The 13,061-nt window shown below is 31.4% G+C and overlaps 1 long non-coding RNA gene across 1 annotated transcript; it reads left to right on the forward strand.

The window, feature by feature from the left end:
* Positions 1-9,436: 9,436 nt before the first annotated feature.
* On the forward strand, positions 9,437-10,344 carry LOC121764215. Its single transcript, XR_006042551.1, has 2 exons — positions 9,437-9,658; positions 9,871-10,344. It is a non-coding gene; the product is annotated as an uncharacterized LOC121764215 (long non-coding RNA).
* Positions 10,345-13,061: the final 2,717 nt, after the last annotated feature.

The raw sequence follows: 13,061 nt of genomic DNA on the forward strand, positions 1-13,061 counted from the left end.
CTCTATTTCATATGGAAAGCGAAATGGGAATAATTAGGCCACCACGTAGTACATGTTTAGATCAAGTCAAACTTATTAATTAATTAATTATATTAATTTTGAGTGAAATATGTTGACAAGTACATACTTACGAATATTTTGAAGCATATATATTTGTACAAAATAAATTAAAATAGAATTTGGTCTTACTTGGAGCTCAAAATAAATCAACTACGAATCCAATTAAGCTAGCTAACTAAATGATTCTTCTTTAATACAATTTGAAAACTCAAATGGTAATCAACGTAAAATAAAATTTGCAATAACTTTGTGGAGGGTGGGAAATGGTGATGAGTAATTACTAGTAAAACTTTATAACGATAGAGACCGGTTAAGAGTTAGTGGGATATGGAAAGGAGAAGATGAAGACAAACATATCAGTGTCAAGAAAGGTACAACCATATATATATAGGGTTGTGATCAAGATAGAACCATTCTTAAATGTAGAATCAATCTTAAATATAGAACCAAGGCCAAATTTGGATTGAAAACATGATTAGTGGGGTGGTTATAACCGATGCATTGTGATTATGTATAAAATTTGATCTTGACCATCCTTTTTCCTCATCCAATGGATGAAATGTAGTTCTAGGTTATACACTTTAGATTATTTTGTATATAAGACAACCCTATATATATATATAGGAAATTTTCAACATGAATTTAGTCGCATATATATATATATTAGATTATGGAGTACTAGGGATGTCAATCGGGCCGGCCAGTCGGGTTTCGGGCCACCCTACTCGGGTTGCGGGTCAATCGGGTGCGGGCTAATCAGGTTGTGATTTCTTTCGGGTTATAAAAGCTCAGCCCTAACCCTAAAAGCTCGGGTTTCGGGCTAGCCCAGCGGGTTAATCGGGTTGCTACCGATAATATTAACATGCGATCAATCCAATAAATAATGATTAAAATTACTAATATTCATGCAATGTAAAATATTTAATTATGATATATTTGAGATATATGCTTAAACTCAATCATAAGCATGATAAATACTAATATTTGAGATATTTCGTAGAATTTTAATGCATGTTTAAGAAATTTAAATATTTTTTTTGTGAATTTGAAGTTTTTAATTTATTTATCAATTATTATATTAATAAAAAATCAATATATAATTTGTATATTTAATATAAAATTGAAAGTTATTTTTTTTAGCTAAAATTAATCAATGAAATGTTGAATTGTGAGTAAAAAAATAGAATAATAGAAATTTTATCGGGTTTTCGGGTCTGGCCCTAATGGGTTGCGGGTTAATCGGGTGCGGGCTAATCAGGTTTTGATTTTATCGGGCTAGAAATTTCCAGCCCTAACCCTATAAATTTGGCGGGCGATTCGGGCCAGCCCACGGGTTACGAGCTACATTAACATCCCTATGGATATGGAGTACTATACATATATATATAGGCATCCACACAACCACATCTCAATCTTATCTCCCCCATCTTTTCATGACTGGACCAAAGATTTTATGGAATATTTATACATATAACCATCCATAGAAAGGGGAAAAAGTCTTCTACTGATAATGCAAAGATGCCCTCAAAAGTAAAGAGGAAAAAAAATAAAATAAATTGTGAATGCAAAGCCACGAGGTCGAATTATCATTATCGTTATCTTTATTATTAGTAGGGTTTAGGAGTTAGCACTTAGTTAGAGTTATTTATATTTTTCCATATGAAGAAAAGTGGGGAAAATAATGTGGGGGTATTTTAATTTTTAAGGGTGTTATGACCTCAAGTTAATATGGTAATATGGTAATGCCCGAAATCAAAATTTTCGGATTCAAATCCACCGCAACAGACAATTAAATTTATAGTATTTATCTATTTATAAAAAAATTGGATAAATCATTATCTCCTTTTTCCCGGTATATGGTCAATATTCAATTAATACATGATAGGAAAGTGAGAGGTCCGTCACCAATAATGCGGGAAAAAATTTGTGAATGACACGTCCAAATATCTTAATCAAATCCTTTTGCATTATTGCATATTGTAACATAAATTTAAAGGCTTCGCCACGGAGGACTCGAACCCGAGAGCTTTGACTTCGGCCGGGCATTATTAACTTCTCTATCGCTTGACCAACTCAACACACACATTATTATTATATATTATTATTATTATTATTATTATTATTATTATTATTATTATTATTATTATTATTATTATTATTATTATTATTATTATTATTATTATTTATTTTTATTATTTTACAGATAGTGGTTTACTCTGCTAAAGGATAAGCATGTCTTCATCCCAAAAACAAAAGGTGCTAATATTAGGTCACGTTTAAAAGATAAGATATTAGATACAGATATCAGATTTGGATAAGTTTTATTCTAATATCTTATACTACTATTATTTTATTGTACAAGATTCATTGCCTCTTATTTTATTGTACTATTAACTTGCATGAAAATGACAACTCACTTGTGTACATGTTATTGTTAATCATAAACCTTAAACATTTCTTTGGATTCTAGTATAGTTTGTGGGAGTCCATAAAGAATAAATGGGTTGCAAACCTTAATTATTTTTTTGTTTAAAAATTGGAAATGAAATAGGTTCTGGAGGCTGTCAATTCCAAGTGGGGAAACATTAGACCACCCATTTGCAAACCCTTTTGGACCTTCAAGCCCAAGATTGGATTGGATTGCATTGCATTAAACTTGGCCCAGTGCTGGTGTTGGTTGGAGGGAGTGATGTGATGAAAGACAGAATTGACGATTATTCTAAAAGGCTGAAAGAGATGGGAAAAGAGGTTGATTATGTTGAATTCAAAGGTGAACAACACGGTTTCTTTGTCAATCAACCTTTCTCACAACTTGCTTACAAAGTTCTAGAAGAAATCAAGCGTTTTATGACCAAAAACTCCCTTTGAAAAGTATTTTTCTTTCATACTCCACCTAAAAAAATATGAAGTCGGTCGTGTATCTAGTTTGTTACTGAAGTTTGTAATTTAGAGTAAACAGTTTGAATCTTTGTATCCATGGCATATGTTCATAGTTCATGATCATGAACTTACAAAGTTATGTACTTATGTAATAAGATGCCGTGTGTTGGATGATCCAAATTGGAGATGTAAAATTAGACGATCCAAAATTGCTTAATTATGAGAGCATTAGGCTGCTCTCAAAGGCCCCCATTGTGGAGAGGGGGCATATCTCCACTCACCAAAGGCCGAGAGTGATCGCCTCAGGCGATTCGCCATCGGCACCCCATGGGCCCTGAGATAGGCCCTCATTGCGGGCGCTGGGGCCGATTTTCAATTTTAAAAAAAATTAAGTTATTAAATTTCTTCCCCTAGAAATACTTCATCCTTAATTATGTGTGAGAGATAAATATGAATAGAGAATTAATTTATTATGTATTTTAATTTAAGTTATTTAGACATTGACATTAAAAATAAAAGAAAATAGTGTTGATATAGAAATGAGATGGGTCATGTGATGGACTCTCATTGCAGAGAAATAGATTTTGAGATGGACCTGCTGACGTGACAGGAGAAAATTGAGATAGGCTCCGAAGATAGGCCTCCATTGTGAGTGCACTAATAGAAATTCGAGGCTTATATCCTAAAACCAATTGATGATAAAAGAAAGGAGCCTATCAGATTAATATAGGATTTCAGGATTTCAGTTCTCTTTGTATATGTGATACAGTTATATTGCATTTTTTTAATTTCAATTGCCCACAAATTCCCCTATTAGTTAAGCGTGTACTAAACTATGCTTGCTTTACGAGACTCAATAGTCTACTAGAGCAAACTAGTTATTCTCACAGCTGAAAGAAAAATGTAAACAAAAGGATTGCAATATTAGTACTCCACATTACTCTACATATCAATAGAAAATATATGCAAATTTTTAACTTTACTACGTTTTTAAAACCCTAAGTGGAGTATTCACTAAATTTATTCTCGATCAGAAACTAGTACAGGTATTTCACATAGCAAATTTGAAATAATCTCCATCCCAAAATTTACTAAAAATTAGATAAATTATGGAGTAGTATATTATGAGTGCAGAATAAGCCGACTCCACTTTATTGGTAAAGTTCGTTTGCGTGTGAAAAATGATGAGTAGTGAGTAATGAATTATATGTAAGTGGATAAACTGTGAATAAAAGATTGTGAAAAGATGGCAAAGAATATAAGTTTGTAAATTGTGGAGTACTTAATTTGTAGACACCTAAAAATGACAAAGTAGAATATTTTGTGAGAGAATGGAAGAAAAGTTTAGCCAATCTATACTAATATAATGGGAGGCTTGTTTGAAAAATTTACAGAACTGCCACTGGGCCCACATTTGGGCAGGAAACATCATAAAATTTTACCAGCATCTTGACTTAATTTTTATTAACTTATTGTAAAAGTCAGTGTACTTAATGTGAATCTTATATATGATTAGTTTTGTATTGATCGATAATCCTCAGTATGATTGCAGCCTATTCCTGTTAGGCTTCCCTAGACTTGATATAAAATACCACTATTCTATTACAATAATATATTTTTTTCATTCTTCAATAGCTGATGATTCACTCTTCAGTTTTCAATAATTTTTGTATGTGAAAAAGAAAATTGGAATCAGTTAAATGGATATTTAAAACCTTTTAATTTTATGAATAAAAAAATATGTATGAAATTCGTTTTCTAAATGACAATAGAAACTGTAAAATATTAATTACCTTAATGAAGTTATGAAATAATATTGTTTGTCATCCAAGATTTACTTCCCTTTCCAATTTGTCCTTGAAAAAAAATAGCAAAAAATGTCAAGATGTTTTACTTCCCTTTCCAATTTGTCCATGAAAAAAATCTCAAAAAGTGTCAAGCAGTTAACACCCTAAATTTAGATAAAAAAATTTGCAGACAGTAGACAATATAGTGATCCCTAAGATTAACATCTAAAGAATAATTTTTTTTTTTGTTTTGGATGTACATTAGTCATTATTTAGAGCAATGATATACACATTAAGTAAACTGATTTGAAAAAAAAGTAGATTTTGGAGATTTTTATTGAATTTCTTATTTTTTATATTTTCAGATTCTCACTATATGAAAAAAAAATTGTTAACTAAGTTTTGGAAAATATGGATATATATATATATATATGATAGAAATATTAGTAAATAAATTGATTAATCTGCATCCATTTACCATAGATAGTGTATTTCGTACCTTGATAAATTTATTTCTACAGATTTTTTGTTTTGTTGTTGATGCAGTAGAGTAAGCTTTAGGAAGGCCTCTCCTGCTATGACATTTATGCTTCTTGGATGATGATTGGCGCCATGAGGAGTGAGAGGCACCTGTTTATCTTCTTCTTCTCTCTCCTTTCTTTGTAGACTGAAGAGCAATAGAGGCAGTTGTTATTAGTTAGAGTTTGGATTTGATTATAGTACTTATTAAGTTCTATATAAATAACACAATAATAGGTTAAAAAATTAGAGAATGAATTGGGTCTTAATTTATGCTATATTAATGGAAACTTATAATATTTAATGGGCCGAATTTGTGACTTGTTATTTAATATATGATTTCTATTTAAGTGTTATTAACTCATATATTTGTGCATATATATTTTATATACGATTTGGACATATTTTACTACTTAATGTTTATATTAGTTTGTAAATATCTATATTTTTAATTGTTAGAATAGTTCTATTAGATATTTAAGTGTTCTTTTTATTATTTAATTTTGTTCTATTATTTATTTCTGATTATTATCTGAAAGATCACTCATGATGATGTTTTTATGGGGAACATGCATTGTTTGTTATCCATGCTGAAAAAGGGAGCCCTATAAATACCCCTCTCCTACCACTTCCTTAATCAGTTACTTCATTTCTCTTCTCATAATCAGATAGCAATCATCCACAGAAAAAATTTCAGTTTAGTTCTTCCCTAATTCATATTCTCCATGATCTCTATCTCCTATTTCGTCTTTATCTTTTCTATTGTGAATGCTCATTCTCTTTTTTCCATTTATTTTGTTTCAGTTTTTACATTTTGTTGTTGTGTTCAACACTATGCACCATTAATTTAGTATTCTTACCTTCAATCTGCCATTCCTTTCATTTGTGTTATTCTTGAGACTTTACAATGCTCTGCAGAGGAGTTATTTTTTCTTTTTCTCCCTGCATTTAAAATTCAGAATGGAGATTCATTAGTTTTTCTGTATTTTCTGCATTTGATTTTATGTAAAATGTATACAATCACCTCTTTTTCAAGCTTTCCATGCAATATGTGTTCTTTGGTTTCCATGCTTCTTGAAATTGTTTAAGATGATTCCTGCAAAAAAATGTTGTTGCATTCATTGACTGGAATAATAAAACCGCTCTGCATATGAGTTATTTTTATCTTTTCTCCCTGCATTTAAAATTTAGAATGGAGATTCATTAGTTTTTCTGTTTCCTGCATTTGATTTTATGTAGAATGTATATACTCACCTCTTATTCCAGTTTTCCATGCAATATGTGTTCTTTGGTTTCCATGCTTCTTGAAAGTGTTTAAGATGATTCCTGCAAAAAAAAATGTTGCTGCATTCATTCACTGAAATGATAAAACTGTAATACTAAACAAGTTACAACATTCAATCTGCCATTCCTTCTGTTTGTGTTATTCTTGAGACTTTGCACTGCTCTGCAAATGAGTTATTTTTTTCTTTTTCTCCCTGCATTTAAAATTCAGAATGTAGATTCATTAGTTTTTCAGTATTTTCTGCATTTGATTTTATGTAGAATGTACATACTCACCTCTTATTCCAGTTTTCCATGCAATATGTGTTCTTTGGTTTCCATGCTTCTTGAAATTGTTTAAGATAATTCCTGCATAAAAATATTGTTGCATTCATTCACTGGAATGATAAAACTGTAATACTAAACAAGTTACAACATTAATTAACTATTATGTCCATTAAATCTTGATTGAAAATAATGGAAGTGATTGATAATTATATTACTATATTCAGAAGCAAAATCTACTATATCCAGTAAATTTCTATTTTAGCTATCTATTTTTCATTTTTGAGATAGTTTGATTCAAATATTTTTCCTCTATGAAGAAATTAAAGAAATCTGCAAAGCTTAAAGGGTGTTTAAGTGTGCAACAAATTACATTTTGCAGTACATGTGATCATTAATTTTCGAGCATTAATTTTAAAAATTAAGGTCACTTATCTTATTAGGTTTTGAAGTTTTTTTGCTTGATTATTGCTTTCATTGTTGGTGGACTTCTATTCATAAGGATGTTTTTTATTTGTTTCTGTAATAGTAAATGAAGTTAGTTAGTATAGAATAAAAATTCTCTAACTGTGTTTGAAACACATTCTAAATACTTAAATTTGCATAGTTTATATCAAGAATAATACAGCCAAATACATTTAGAAAAGTGTTTATAAGCAATATCTCTATAAACCGTAAGGCTTTTTACAGTAAGTTTGTGAAGACATTTTACCTTTTAGGTCTGTAGATCCATTGAATTTTCTGCGAATTTGGAGCGAATTAAAATTTCCAATCTTTGACCAGAACATTTCGCCCTAATTTTTGTAGGCTTTTCGACCTCCTTTGTTATCTGTTGTTGGACCTGTTGTAGGCTCACAACCAAATTTTGAGAAGTCGTTTGTTTATCCTCTTTACCTTGAATCGTTGATAGCAATCCATTTTTGCTTCGTACATGTAAATTATTTAGTGAAATAATTAAAAACTTGATAAATATTGACGATTTGTGATATTTTTTTAAATTTATGAACTGTTTTGATTTTACCTAAAATTGCTTCCTTCTTCGGTTGGTTGAAAATATGATTTCACCGTCGTGTGAAACGCTTCCGTTGTCGCTGGAGTGTGTAAGTTTTGTGCGTTGGCCCTGATTTTGCGATGGCAGAACCGATTAGAAGATAACGTGTCGCTGATTTTGGTGGGTGTGGTCGTAGTCGCAGTCTATGGCAACTTTTTCTCCGATTTGGTGGTGGAATCGGCGACCAGGGGAGCAGATCAAGGGTTTTCGTCGCTTAAGCGGCGTGTGAAAATGCAGAAGAAAGTATATATATATTTTCTTAAAATATGTTATTAGATCATAAAGTTATTTAATTAATCTGATAATTTATAATTAGTTAATGTTAAGTGCAATATTTTGGATAAAATTGGTCGGTTTTGTAATATGTTTGATGTTGGGCTTTTCAAATGTGAGAGGCAATTTTGATTGGGCCATTTCAGAGAATTTAAGATATTGAACTTTCATGTTATTTTTTGTATGGATTTCTTTTAGTAATTTAATTGAACTCCGTGGGATATTGTGGAACTATTATTGGATCAGCATTGTATGTAAATTTGGGATAATATTTTTGAACTCATTTGGGCTCTATTTTTAAGAATTGTTAACTATATTGAGATAATTGTAAACTATATCCGGATCATCATGTTTTAAGGATCTATTTTTAAGAATTATTGGGCCATGTATGTTAACTATATTGGGCTATTTTATCTTTTGTCATGTTATTTTTTATAGTTATATTTAATTATGTTTGTTCCTCTTTATTTATAAACAATTATAAATTTTAAATTTTTCAAAATTTATGAATTACTGAATTGTTGTTGTTTTTGTAAGTTTTTTTGTTTGAAGTTATGAATAACTATGTTTTGTTAATCAAACGAAATCATGAACTCTTTTATCGTTCAAATTATTTACTTTTTTCTTCTTTTGGATTCTGTTTTATATTTTTCTTTATTTGTATATCTTATTATATTTCATCCAATCATCTCCTATTTTATTATTTCTTTTATCTAATATTGCTACACTCATATTATTCATTCAAATTGTATAAAATTATATGCCGAATATGAGATGGTTCATTTACAGTATCTTGAGGGAAGTACATTTTTTTATTCTTAATAATAATATGAATATTTTTTATATACATTGATAATCTCATCCGTAAAAATATTTATGTATTATTTTCTCTATATTTTTTATTTTAATATATGTAGTTATTAATATATCGTCAGTATTTGAAAATATTTTGTCCTGTGCATAGCACGGGTGGTAACAGTACAAGTTAGAAGGAGTACGTTTTTCTTTTTTTTATTCTTTGTAATATTATTAATTGTTATAATGTTATTTATACATATTTAATTATCACATTTTTTATATCATAAACACCAATGTTATTCTCTTTTTTTAATTTATTCCTTCTTATTCAAGATCATTATTCGAAAATCGTTTGGCCCGTACATAGCACGGGTGTTAACACTAAAGATAATTTTGGAATATGTATTAACGAAGTCATCGATTACAGTCAACATCAAAGTCAATGTTATTTTAGTGGTTAAAATATAATTGCTGCAAGCTGTTAGGGCCTGTTAGGTGAAGCGAGTCTACTAGGCATTGACCAAGACTCTCGACCCCTATATCTTGTGCAATTCTTCACAACTCAACATTGTAATTAATAGCCAAAGATAATGGTGAAATCTTCTATTTTGGGGTTGCTCGATTGGGATGGAGGACAAGTAGGAGGATCCATTCGTGCGTTTGGTATGGGCGGAATTGGAAAACAAATTTGGCCATTGATAGTATATTGTGTCGATTGCCTAGACCAATCATCTTCAAAAAGGTATGCTCTTGCTAGTTATTTTTTCCAGATGGATTTTCATTCATATGCCTTTTATTAGAAATTCAGCTGCAGACCACTTTGTTGGTTCTGATGTACTAAGACTAGTTGTCAAGCTAAGATGCAAATGGTCTTCTACAATATCAATTTAGTTTTAAATTATATGATATCGAGAGCTTGTGCGTGGAATCATTTTTCTCTTCAATCATTTGAAGGAAAAAAGTCGTGAACAACAACTTGGTGATTTTAATGGCCACCAAAGGTCGTTGTTTATCACTTAAAGTCATGCTTCCTCCATCATACCTCGTAGCAGCAGCTGCCATCCAAGGGTTCAAACTCATGCTACTTAATTTTACTTATATTTTTTCTTTTCAATTATGAGTTTTGAGATTCGCTCAATTTTATTGATAAAATAGTTAAGAATTTCTATTGGTGTAGAAATTTGTGGTTGAAATAAATGTTGGTTGATGAGTTAATTAGTGATAAAGTCTTGGATAATTAAAGGGTGTAATCTTGTCTTTGATTCTTTGTAAAGTCCTACATATGGAGGCGGTGAAACTGTAATTCTGACAGCAAGTCGGCCTCTAAAGCCTGCTATTACATGAGTCATGAGATGATTTTTTGTTATGTCCATAAATTTCCAAGTGCTATATCACTTCATTCAGTGCTTCTTTTTCATTTTACACCCATTTTTCTGTCACTTCGTAATTCTAATTTTTGCTTATGAGTTGAATGGAAATAACTTACTTATGCAGACTTTGGAGCATAATCATTCTGTTAATAAGTGTCACAAACTAATATCGCTTCCATATATACGGTATTCAAATCGAGTAAAAGTTCAGTGGTCTAAATCGTTCCATAACATGGTAGAAAACATGTTTTGAATCATGCACAATGTTAAGTTTATGGGTATCTTGTGTCTGAGTTTCAACCTGTGGTGTACCATATGCTAGTATGGATGATCGCTCGAGTGCTAAGTTCTGATGTGCCTCTGAACATGAGGCATCAGGTAAATCTGTTGAGTCTTCAACTCCATTCACCTCTTCAATTAAAGAAATCAGGCTCATTAGGTTCTAGGCATTATTGTCATTCTCTGTATTCATAAGAATACCTACTCCCTCCGTCCCGGGCTACTCGCTCATTTCCTTTTCCGCTCGGAGATTAAGGAATGAGTGTATAGGAAAGTAAAAAATGACGGCTGTAGGTGAAATTTTTTTACTAAAAATGGAAAGAGTGCAAGTAACTTGGGACGCCCAAAAAGGAAATAAGTGCGAGTAGTGCGGGACGGAGGGAGTATTATCTAATAATAGTTCTTAGATTCTAAACACACTTACTTCCAGTGTATTCTGTCTTTCAGCTTCTTTTCAATAAGACCAATCCCTTCAAAGGGTGCATCTTTTTTGGACCTACTTAGTTGAAATTCAATTCAGTTTCTAGGACTTAAAGAAAGGATGCTACGTCAAGTTTAATCACCTGCAAGTGTCAGCTGCCTTGTTTAGATCAAGTTCACCATCAACAGATTAATAAATGTTACTAATATTTTATAAATATTATACTCCATATTTATCGTTATAATTTTGTTAATTGAGTTATTTCTTTTCGGTATATAAATTAAAAAGTGATGTTTTAGTATGTTAAAATGAAAAGGAAATAAAATAGGAGAAAGAATTGTTTTTTTCATAAATAAATATTTATAATTTAATTATTTTGAAAATTTTCAAAATGGAAAACTAACTCAATTAACAACTAATAGACGGAATAGTATTTTAGTCCAATCAAAAGTTCAATCAGTATGAACAATTGGACTACTCCATAAATTAATAACTTCATTAATTAACCACATCAAAAGTAAGGTTGTTAAAAATCGAAAGTACTTTTGATTTTAAAACGTACATTAATTAACCAATTGAACTAAAAGTACTTTTGATTTTAAAATTTACATAATTTTAATATTAATTTTTTTATGTTAAAACTTTTTAATTTCATTAAATTCTTAATTTTTTTAATATTACAACTCAGATCATATAATCATATGTTCTTAAAATTTAAAGCTATTTTAATATTTTCTTCCTAACTCTTTATATTGGATAATGTTAATAAAATGAGTTTATGATTATTTATATTCTTAATTTTAAATCTCAACTAGTTGATATATGATACAATAAATAATTTAAAACGTCCGTAGTAGTCTCATCCAATTATTTTCATAGTATTAAACAATTCCTAAAATTATGGAATATAATCTTATAGTATTTTGGAAACAATAGTAACAGTATATAACTTCATAGCTGATATATTGACGATGTGAACAAAATAGTGCAGATTTCATGGTATTGTTTAGAGGTCCCCAAACCGAACCGAACCGGCCCGGAACCGGAACCGTCGGCGACGGTTCGAACCGTGACCTGAACCGCCGGTTCCACCGGGCCGGTTCAGGTTTCAATTTCATTCGAACCGTAACCGGCGGTTTTGAACCGCCGGTTTCGTCGAACCGGCGGTTCGGCGGTTCCCGACAACTTTTCAGGCCTATTTCCGACCTACCCCTAGCCTTTTGAGAAATCGGGTCAGGAACCGCCAAACCGGCGGTTTCGGCCGGAAAAACGGCGGTTTTTGCTGTAAACCGGCGGTTCCGCCGGATTTTCAAAATTTTGAAATTTTGAAATTTTGAATTTATTTATTTATTTAATCACATTTTTCCCTATAAATACCCCCTCTTCATTTCTACTCACATCATTCTTGTGTTAACAAGTTTTTCTCTTCTCAATCTCAATTTCTTTATTCTCCATCCTCATTCTCTCTAATTGCTCAAGTTGTTTACGTTATTTGCGCTCATAATTTACTCACGTTGTTCACGTTATCATATTCACACAATCACACTACTCTATATTCTCCACTTTTAATTTCCATAAATATCATGTCTTCATCTCGTCGTGGTGGTGATCGGGGCAAGGGAATTGCCCAAGATCAAAGTGATACTCGTCGTCGACGTGCCCCTACTAGAGCACAAGTTGCGGAGAAGGTGGGAAGGCGAACCGCTCTTCGAGCGCAAGTAAGTTCTAATATGTTTTTGTTTTTTGTTAATTCATTTTTATTAAATTCATAATTTCATTTTTTAACATCTATGTGTCTATGTGTTAGTATTTTTACTTAATTGTATAATTTTCGTAGGAGGAAGAAGATCGAAATGCGGCCTTGTTACTTGCCCTCGCCGACGACCAACAAGGGGGGCATTCACATTCGGCTTTGCATTTCGAATACGATGTGAATCTATCATCGGACGAAGGCGATGATTGATCGCATCAATTCCCCCATTCTAGCGCCGGCCAAGTTGGCGAAAATGATGAGGAGGCCGATGCTCCTCCTCCTTCAGGACGACAAAAGAAGAAGATGCCTCCAAAGTTGAAAT

This window comes from Salvia splendens, chromosome 2 (assembly GCF_004379255.2).
Source record: "Salvia splendens isolate huo1 chromosome 2, SspV2, whole genome shotgun sequence".
NCBI lineage: Eukaryota > Viridiplantae > Streptophyta > Magnoliopsida > Lamiales > Lamiaceae > Salvia > Salvia splendens.